Source organism: Tupaia chinensis, unplaced genomic scaffold (assembly GCF_000334495.1).
Source record: "Tupaia chinensis unplaced genomic scaffold, TupChi_1.0 Scaffold145870_1, whole genome shotgun sequence".
Classification (NCBI taxonomy): domain Eukaryota; kingdom Metazoa; phylum Chordata; class Mammalia; order Scandentia; family Tupaiidae; genus Tupaia; species Tupaia belangeri.
This window is the reverse complement of record NW_006205727.1, coordinates 5,056,076-5,065,631: the sequence shown is the minus strand read 5'-3', so window position 1 is coordinate 5,065,631 and position 9,556 is coordinate 5,056,076. Positions and strand designations below refer to the sequence as shown.

Sequence of the window (9,556 nt, the reverse complement as noted above, 5' to 3'; positions counted from 1 at the left end):
CTTTCATGGTAACAAATAAAAACTCTTTATAAAATAGGCATAGAAGGGAATTTCCTAGACTTAATACGTCCAGAGCCAGCAAGTGGCATGGTGGTTAAGACGCTGGACTCCACGTACCGACGGCTGTTTGAGTCCCGGATCTGCTGACTTGTTTTCTCACTTTCTCTCTTTCTCTGTCTCTGTCTTTGGTGAGCACACATGCCCTATAACAAATTAAGTAATAATTTCAAAATTGAATAAATCATTCTTTTTTTTTTTTTTTTGGAGAGGTTTTCGCTATACGGCGCGTGCGCTCGCCAGACAGACAGAGAGAGACATAGAGACAGAAAGCGAAAAATCACCCCCAGGGGGGATGGTCACGCCGCAATCCCTTCTCCTCCATTCTCCTCTCGGGATCTTGGGCACGCACGCACACACGCCCGGCGTGAGTTTTAAGCCACCGGGTCCGGGACATGAACCGCGGTCGACTACATGGGCGTCCAGCGACATAGCCATTACGCTAACTGCTGGTTCCCAAATAAATCATTCTTTAAAAAATAACAAAGTGCAGCCATATAGCACAGCTAATCACATTTAATCATAATTAATGGTAAAAGTTTGAATGTATTCCTTCTAAGATTAGAAACAAGGCAGACATGTCTAGTCTCACTACCTTCTTTTGTTTTTTAAGTTTTTGCTATAGGGCATGTGTACTCACCAGAGAGAGAGAGAGAAAGTGAGATATTATTCCTCCCCCTCCAGAGGGATGGCCAGGCCTCAATCCCTTGTCCTCTAGTCTCTTCTCAGGATTTTGGGCACACATGCACACATACCTGGTGCAATTTCCTTTATTTTTAAACAGAGTTTTGCCATGGAGCATGTGCACTCACTGGAAAGAGAGAGAGAGATAGAGACAGTGAGAGGAAAAGTGAGGAATCACCACCCAGGGAGGGATGGCCACACTGCAATCCCTTCTCTATTCTCCTCCTGGGATCGTAGGGCATGCATGCACATGCACCTGGCATTAGTTTCAAGCCACCAGGTCCAGGACTTGAACTGTGGTCAGCCATATGGGAGTCTAGCAACATAACCACTATGCCATCTGCTGGCCCCACCTGGTGTAATTTTCAAGACATTGAGTCAGGGACTCAAACATAGTCAGCCATGTGAGATCCAGCACCTTAACCTCTATGCCACCTGCTGGCCCATAGTTTCACCACTCTTATTCAACATAGTGCTGTAAATTCTAGGTAATTCAATTATGAAAGAAAAGGAGATTAAAAGTGTACAAACTGGAACAGAGGAAATAAAATTGTTCCTGTTTGAAGATAAACTGTTGGCATAGGCAATTCCCAGGAATCTACAAAAAATACTCATGGACCTAACAAATTTGTTTGGTCACATCTCAGAATACAAGATAAATACACAAAAATCAATTTTATTTCTAAGTAACAACAATGAATATGTGGGTACCAAAATTAGAACTAAAATATAATTTATAACACCCTGTATAAATTAGATTTATGCATAGATATTTCATGTTTTTTTTTTTCCCTGAATGTTAGGAATTCTATTTTATTTCTTATTTTGGTGTCTACATGTTCCTTGCTAATACATAGAAATAAAATAGGTTTTTGTATAGTTTTGCAAGATATTACCAGTGGGAGGAACTAGGTAAAGGGTATAGAGATTTTTCTGTATTCTTCTTTTTGTTTTCTTTCTTCTTCTTTTTTCTTTTTCTGGTAATGCCCGAGGGCATGAGTGCTCACCAGAGAGAGAAAGTACCTCCCCAATGTGGTGTGAATGCAATGCCATCCGAACTCTTCTGTTTCTCCATTTCATAGGTGTTGGCCTTGCATGCACAGGTGCTTGGCATGTTTTACAGACCACCAGGCCAGGGTTCACACTGTGGTTGGCCATATGGGACTGGCTTCATAGGCATAGCACCCAACTACTGTGTTATAGGGCCAGCCCTGTATTATTTTCTTATAACTGCATATGAATCTATAATTATCTCCAAATAAGAAAACTTAATTTTAAAACACTCTGTAATATATCAATAATTCACCCTGAAGTGCATTATTTGTATGTTATAGTGATCCCTGTCTTATTCTAGGCCATGCTTCTGGGTTCATCCTTAACTAGTTTTATACCCCTCACCCTCAGTAGAGGCTGCCACTTGGACAATGGCAGACTGACAATGAGGAGAAGGAGCAAGATCTGAATGACTTGAGGAGCCAAGTCACCCAGGCTTGGGGGAGAAAATGCAGGGTGGAGGTGGTGGTAGCGAACAGGAGGTGCTGGCTCCCCAGTTTTACACCTGCATCTCTAGAACGGTGCTCTCCCTCCCAGTCTCAGGGTAATTGGGAGGTCTTTCCTAGGTTCACGTGTGCTCGTTTTCCATATTTTTTTCCTCTGATGTCTTAAAGAACTGGATTTACTTTGACAACTTTCTGAAATACTGCATTCAAAGTGTCCCCCTCCCCCCCCACACACTGTAATGCTTAGTTTCTCTAAATACATTAGCCAGTTCCTCTAATTTAAGGTATCTGTTAAATAGGCAGTGGTTTAGACATATTTTAATGTTTCTTATATACTAATTTTTTTTTTATTAGTAACTTATTTCATATAGCTTTTCTTGCTTATTTCTCCAGATCTTTTTTCCTGGTAGTTTTTTTAACCCAGATTTTAACTACAATATTATACCTCCAAGATTTCTACCAGTAATGTGCTGTTCATGACATGATTTATTGGTCTATTATTTTTCTCACATACATAAGTTAGTAAGTACTTATCTTTTTTGTTTTGTTTTGTTTTTTTGGAGAGGTTTTTGCTATAGGGCGCATGCGCTCAGCAGACAGACAGAAAGAGACATAGAGACAGAAAGCGAGAAATCACCCCCCGGGGGGATGGTCACGCCGCAATCCCTTCTCCTCCATTCTCCTCTCGGGATCTTGGGCACGCACGCACACGCATCCAGTGTGAGTTTTAAGCCACCGGGTCCGGGACGTGAATCGCGGTCGACTACGTGGGAGTCCAGCGACATAGCCATTACGCTAACTGCTGGTTCCCTCATCTTTTTTTTAAAAAATTGCTGTAGGGCACATGTGGATGCAGATCAGAGATTGACAGAGAAAAAGTGAGAAAACACCCCTCAGGGGGATGGCCAAACTGGCATCCCTTTTCCTCCATTTGTCTCTCAAGATGTTGGATATGCACACAAACACTCCTGGTATGTTTTTCAAGCAGCTGTGTCCAGAACGCAGATTATGCAGCTGACCATTCAGGATCCAGCTACCTTAAACACCAAACCACCAGCTGACCCTAGAACTCTTCTTTGTTTTTTATTGTTTTGTTTTTAAGAGAGATTTTTGCTATTGGGCACATGTGCTTCCAGAGAGACAGAAGGTGAGAAATCAACCCCCAGGGGGGATGGCCATGCTGCAAATCCCTTTTTCTCCATTCTCCTCTTTATATCTTGGGCAAGCACACACATGCACTCAGCATGAGTTTTAAACTGCTGGGTCCAGGACTTGAACTGTGGTCGACTATGTGGGAGTCCAGTGATGTAACTATTATGTCATCTGCTGGTTAAGAGTTTCTGATTTCTTTTTTTTTTTTTTCTGCCCTTCTTTCCTAAATAATAATCTTGCTTTGTGTTCCCTTTTCTTCTTTATATCCACCATGAGATTTCTCTGCTATCCTTTTCTGTTGCTTCTCTGGAAGTGTATTATTATTTGTTGTTATTTTTATTTTTGCTCTCAAAAATGCACACACACAAAGACACACACACGTATGTGTACATATGTCAACATCACAGTACATTTTGTTCTTTTTCTAAGTCTTAGAACTAAATGTTCCATGTCAAGTGCCTTGTACAACAGAAATCTCAAAATCTTTTTTTTAACTGAAATCAAGAATGTCAGAATGATTAGATAAAACTTTCATTCCTAGTCTCAAGTGTTTCGAGAGAGGCTCCTTCTGAATAGAAATGAAATTCATAAAATTTGCGACTAAGATGAGGACTCTGGAATCCTGTGGCTGGTATCGCAGACTTCACCAGGTACTGAGACTTGTAGGTGATTTTCGGTTGTCCAGTCAGCACCATCCTTAGCACCAATGTGTGTTGGGGCTGTGCTGGCTGCAGTTCAAGTGCCCCCCCCCCCACTTTCATATTCCTTCTGAGGCAGTCTTCGGTCACTACCGTCTCTCAAGCGGTGAGAGCTCGAGATTTTCACAAGATTTGAATTTGTTTCCCCAGAGTTGACCACTCATCTAGAGAGCAAATCCCAATCAAATCAGCCTAAGTATGGAGGGTTCATGGGAAATGTACTTTATAAAAACCAACCATGGATTTCAATTTGTTTGGTACCAAAAGAAAGTCATGCTTTAATTCTCTATTTCCACACATTTTTTATGTCTTCCTCTCTCCTCTTTCTGTCTCTCTTTCTGTAACCATGTGTGGTCTTTCAGATTTAGTTTCTCGTGTGTATTCTCTCTGACTCTCCTCCTTTCTCTCCCATTTCTGTCCCATTTTCATTTTCTTTCTCTGTAGGATACTAGTTCAAAACATTCACCAATCCCAACATCATGTCATCTCCTTCTCCCTAGTCGTCTCCATTTTTTAGAATTCCTGTTCCAAAATTCCTGAAAAAAAAAAATTAGTACTGATACTCTCTTTTAAACCCACAGTATGGATTTCTGGAAAAACTATCAGTGAATCCTTCCCCTGGATCTAATCAGTGACCCTCTGGGATATAGGGCTTCTTGCTCTTCTATGCCAGGGGCAGTGAGTAGATTATCTGTAAAGATGGGGAGATTCTTTAAAAAAATTAGTGCCTTTCTTAAGGATATTAATTTACTTTTTTTTAATCCCAGCAATTCTTTTCAATAAAACGTAAGCATTTACTGTGCAGGATCATGACAATGTCTTAAGGTAATTTCTGTGATATATGTATGAGAGATACACTCACAGGAAAAAGCCCACCTCAACATTGTCCCTGATATGTTTTTCAACATTTTGTGTGCTTAGTATCAAAAAGAGATTGATTCTCAAAGACATTTTATCTTACAGTATTCTTCCTAAAGTTTTTAGGAGATCTGAACTTGGCAGTTTTGGCTTCCCAGAGGGTCTTTGATTTGATTCAAGTCCGTGGTTGAGAAGATAAGGTCAAATTTCTATCACATACTCATCTAACTGCAGTGACAGACAAGACAGGCAAATAGGGAAATTTCTTGAAAAATGTTTTAGGTTACTAATTCTTGGGATTTTCAATGTTATTTGTATTTTAATTCCCATATTCTAGTAAACATATCCTTAGGAGAATGAAAACTCCCTCTTCTCCAGTAAATTTAACTGTAGAAGCTCTAAAACATAAAGCTTGTATTAAAGTGTCAGTCCAAATATGAATCATATGAACAGGTGGTAGTATTTTGAATAGCTCATAGAATATAACAAAATAATTACCCAAAGTAACGGAAAGAATAAGGAACACAAGCTCTGACTTGTATGTCTAGATAGGAGGTGGCTTCACAATGAACCGTGGTACATAAAAACAGGTAACACAAGGAGGAATGATCAATGGTGTAAGAATGCTTGCAAAGAAAGACCCATTGGGAAGCAAGTTGGGTCTGAAAGCAAGATTGTTAGAAAGTACAAAAGAGGGGTCAGTAGGTGTCATGGTGGTTAAGATGCTGGATTCCCACATGGCTGACAATGGTTCGAGTTCTGGACCCAGTGACTTGAAAATCATACCAAATGCATTTGCTTGCATGCTCAGAATCTCACGATTTCATTGTGGCCATCTCCCCAAGGGGGTAGATTTCTCACTTTCCCTCTCATTTTCTTTCTCTATCTCTCTCCAGTGAGTGTACATGCCCTATGTAAAAGAGGCAGTTATACCCTAAATTTCTGCTATCATTCCTCAAGTCTACAATTTAAAAAAACTGAACCAGATGGGTTCTGGGCTCAGGAACACCAAAAGTAGTGGAGGAAGAGAGCAAGCAGAAGAAAGATAGAGGTCTCTAAAAATTCTGACTTCTGTCCAGCAATTTTTAAAGTTTCCAAACATGATGATCATTGAAAGTTGATATTGAAGATTAACAGCCACAAGCTCAGTCCCCTCCTCACTAGTTTTACTTCTACTATTGAACACAGGCAATAAGCTGACTTAAATCTCTCACGCAGAAGATGGGAAGATTCTTTTCTGGAAACATAGAATCATCCTAGAATAAAACCTTACAGATCCTGACATTTGGGGAACTTCTATGAAAGAACTGGATTCAGAGAAACCCACTAGTTGATGCATCTTATTCAAGCATGTAGTCAGCCAAGAATTTCCAAAATTTGAGAAAATCCCTAAAGATGAAAGAGTTGGCGATTGGTGAGGCCAGATCCCATATGGCCAATTGCACAGTTCAAGTCCTGGATCTGGTGGCTTAAAAAGCATAACAGGTACCTACGTGTCTAAAATCCTGAAAGGATAAATGGAGGAAAAGGGATTGTGAATTGACTATCCTCCTGGGGTGGGGGGGCGGCATTTCTCACTTTCTCACACGAGCACACATGCTCTTTGGAATATTTTTCTTTCCTTTGGTTTTTGGTATAGGGCACATACACTTGCTGAAGAGAGACAGAACAGGAGAGAAAGAATGTGAGAAAGCAATCCCCACCCGGCCACGGGGGAAGACCACACTGCAATCCTTTCTCCTCCATTCTCTTCTCAGGATTTCGGCAGGCATTCACATGAGTCCAGGGTGTTTTTTAATCTGCTAGGTCTGAGACTCCAACAGTGCAGTTAGCCAGGTGGAATTCAGCTGCCTTAACCACCATGCCACCTGCCTGACCCAATAGAACAATTTTTTTAAAAAGAATATTTTAACTTTAACTTTATTTATCTTACTTATTTTAAATTTGACCAGAAAGGGACAGAACGAGCAAGGGAGAGAGAGAGAGAAAGAGAGAGAGAGAGAGAGAGAGAGAGAGAGAGAGAGAGAGAGAGAGAGAGAGAGAGAGAGAGAGAGAGAGAGAGAGAGAAAGTGAGAAATCAAGCTACCAGGTCCAGAATTTGAATTGCATCGGCCATGTGGGAGTCCAGTGCCCCTAACTACCACACCACCTGCCAGCCCCAAACAACTACTTTTTTAATAAAAAAAAAGAAAAGAAAGAGCACAGAAAACAAAATAAAAGAGATCCTTAAATTAGAAAAGCAAGTCAGGAAGTCTGGTAATTAAAAAGGAGTGAGAGAAAGAACAGAGAAATAATGAAGAGACATTTATCAAAGACACAATAGAAGGAAATATCCCAAAATAAAGGTCAATCTTCCAGCTTGAATGGCTGGGACAATTTCCCTGCTCAATGAATGAAAACATGTTCATCACTGTGAAATTTCAAAATCTCAGATATAAAAAGCTGATCCCAAAACCTTGTTGAGAGAGATAGGAGAAAACCAATTTACATACAAAGGACTGGTTATAACGATGGTATTGTTTATAGACTTCGTGACTCTCACAGAGTTGTTTTTGTTCCACTAGAGCCAAAATTTTGGTCAAATCCCTTCTCCTGAAGTTTTACCTCTCAATTCTCCTCTCACTACCCATCAGCCCATAAAGACATTTCTGCAAAGTTTTATCACAATCTCAAAACAGTCTAGTCTCCCCGTACACATTGTCAGATTTGGCACTGACAGACTAAGTGTGTAGTGGCCTGGATCTGCCTTCCTTTGGGGAGAGCCATCTCTTCAGTCTTTACCTATCCTTGGCAGTACTTCTTAGCACATGCCAGCCGAGCTCAGTTACCAGGGTCTCTGAGGAGACTGATTTCCATTTGCTCTGGACACACAAAGATTTTGACAGTTTCTGGCTTCCTCTCGCTAAGAGCTGTACCAACCCTACGTGATGGTAGAAGGGGATAAAAATATCAGTCAGGCAGCAGCGGCCACAACCCCCCTTATACCAATTCAGCCTACAAATGCCATCACAAGAATTCTCTCTCTGGATTGCAGATTCCCAGACAACAGATCCATTTACATGTTGATATTATACTACCTGGTTTAAAAAGTGAAGCAGCAAGAATCTGCTTTTACAGATAGCAAACGCATGGGTGGGTAAGTACCACGTTTGATAAGTTCCTGAGCATGTGGTCTTGAATTTCAATGTTTGTACAAAATCAAAACCCCTTGCTTCCCTTATTCTCTTTGTTCTCCAAGTTCCCTTATATTTCCTTCTTGATAGTTTACAGTACTATCTGCCCCAAGATCATGTTACGCTCTTATATCTGGTTTCTTCCTATATCATTTCATTATTCCATGGGTTTTTAGGTGTACCTCTGTATTTATAGCTGAGAGATGCCAGAAACTGTTCAAATGGTCACCTCTTGCATCGCTTAGCCTTTACTATATAATGAATCACCCCAAAATGTAATGGCTTAAAATACCTACTGTTTTTTAGCTGATAACTCTGCAGTTTAGCAATTTGGACTAGGTTATTCCAGGAAGTTCTCACCAGGTTGGCTGGGTTTGGCTGCTTGCAGGGGCCTCAATCATGATGGCTCTTTAAAAAAAATTATATATACACACATACACACACATATATATATATATATAAGCCACCAGGTCCAGGATTCGACCCATGGTCAGCCATGTGGGAGTGTCCAGCACCTTAACCACCACGCCACTTGCTGGTCCCTATTATTATTTAATTTGACCAGAGAGCAAGAGCGAGAGCGAGAGTGAGAGCGAGAGGGAAAGCGAGTGAGCGAGCGAGCGAGAGAGAGAGAGAGAGAGAGAGAAAACAAGAAAACAAGCCACCAGGTCTGAAACTCAAACTGTGGTCAGTCATATGGGAGTCCAGTACCCCAACCACCATGCCACCTGCCAACCCAAAGATGATTCTTTTTTACTTTACTGTTTCTCATCTCCCAGCAGGCTCTGCTAGCATGGTCATAGGGTAACTGCATTGTTCTAAGATCACAGTATAAGAAATTGCAAGGCCTCTTGAGGCCCAGACTTGAAATTCATTCATTGCGACTTCTACCATATTCTATTTTTTATTTTAGAGAGATGTTTGCTATAGGATACATGCCTTTGCTGGAGAGACAGAGAGAGACAGAAAACAAGAAATCACCCCTCAGAGAGGATGACCATGCCACAATCCCTTCTTCATTCTCCTCTCAGGATTTTGGGCATGTACATACACATGTCTGGTGTGAGTTTTAAGTCGCTGGATCCAGGACTCAAACCATGGTCAAACATGTGGGAGTCCAATGATGTAACCGTTATGCCATTTGCTGGCCCCTAACCATATTCTATTGAAAGAAACAAGCTGATTGGAGGGAACCCTACCTCTTAATGGGAGGAACTATGCAGTAATGTGGCCGTTTTTACAATGTACTGTGTTTCAGTGGGGAAGAGCTTGGAGTTGGAGAAGACAGATAAGGACAAACTTTGCTTCTAATTTATAACATGTGTTTTGTTTTAGTTTTTAAAATCATGCACACATACATATTACATAATAATAACAATAATGATCATTTAAAAATATAACTCCAGACATTTTTGTATTACTTTAGTTATACCTC

At 40.7% G+C, this 9,556-nt stretch overlaps 1 long non-coding RNA gene across 2 annotated transcripts in view; it reads right to left on the bottom strand.

Annotated features, from left to right (window-relative positions):
- LOC102500456 (uncharacterized) overlaps window positions 1-9,556 on the bottom strand; it is a 52,873-nt gene that overhangs the window by 8,146 nt on the left and 35,171 nt on the right. Inside the window, exons 6-7 of one of the 2 annotated variants that reach the window (XR_003547916.1) lie at window positions 8,418-8,529; window positions 832-868 (exon numbers count right to left, since the gene is read on the bottom strand). This is a non-coding gene — a long non-coding RNA (uncharacterized LOC102500456). Of the gene's footprint in view, window positions 1-831; window positions 869-8,417; window positions 8,530-9,556 lie in introns of those variants that run through there. The other variant, XR_337418.2, reaches the window with a different exon arrangement.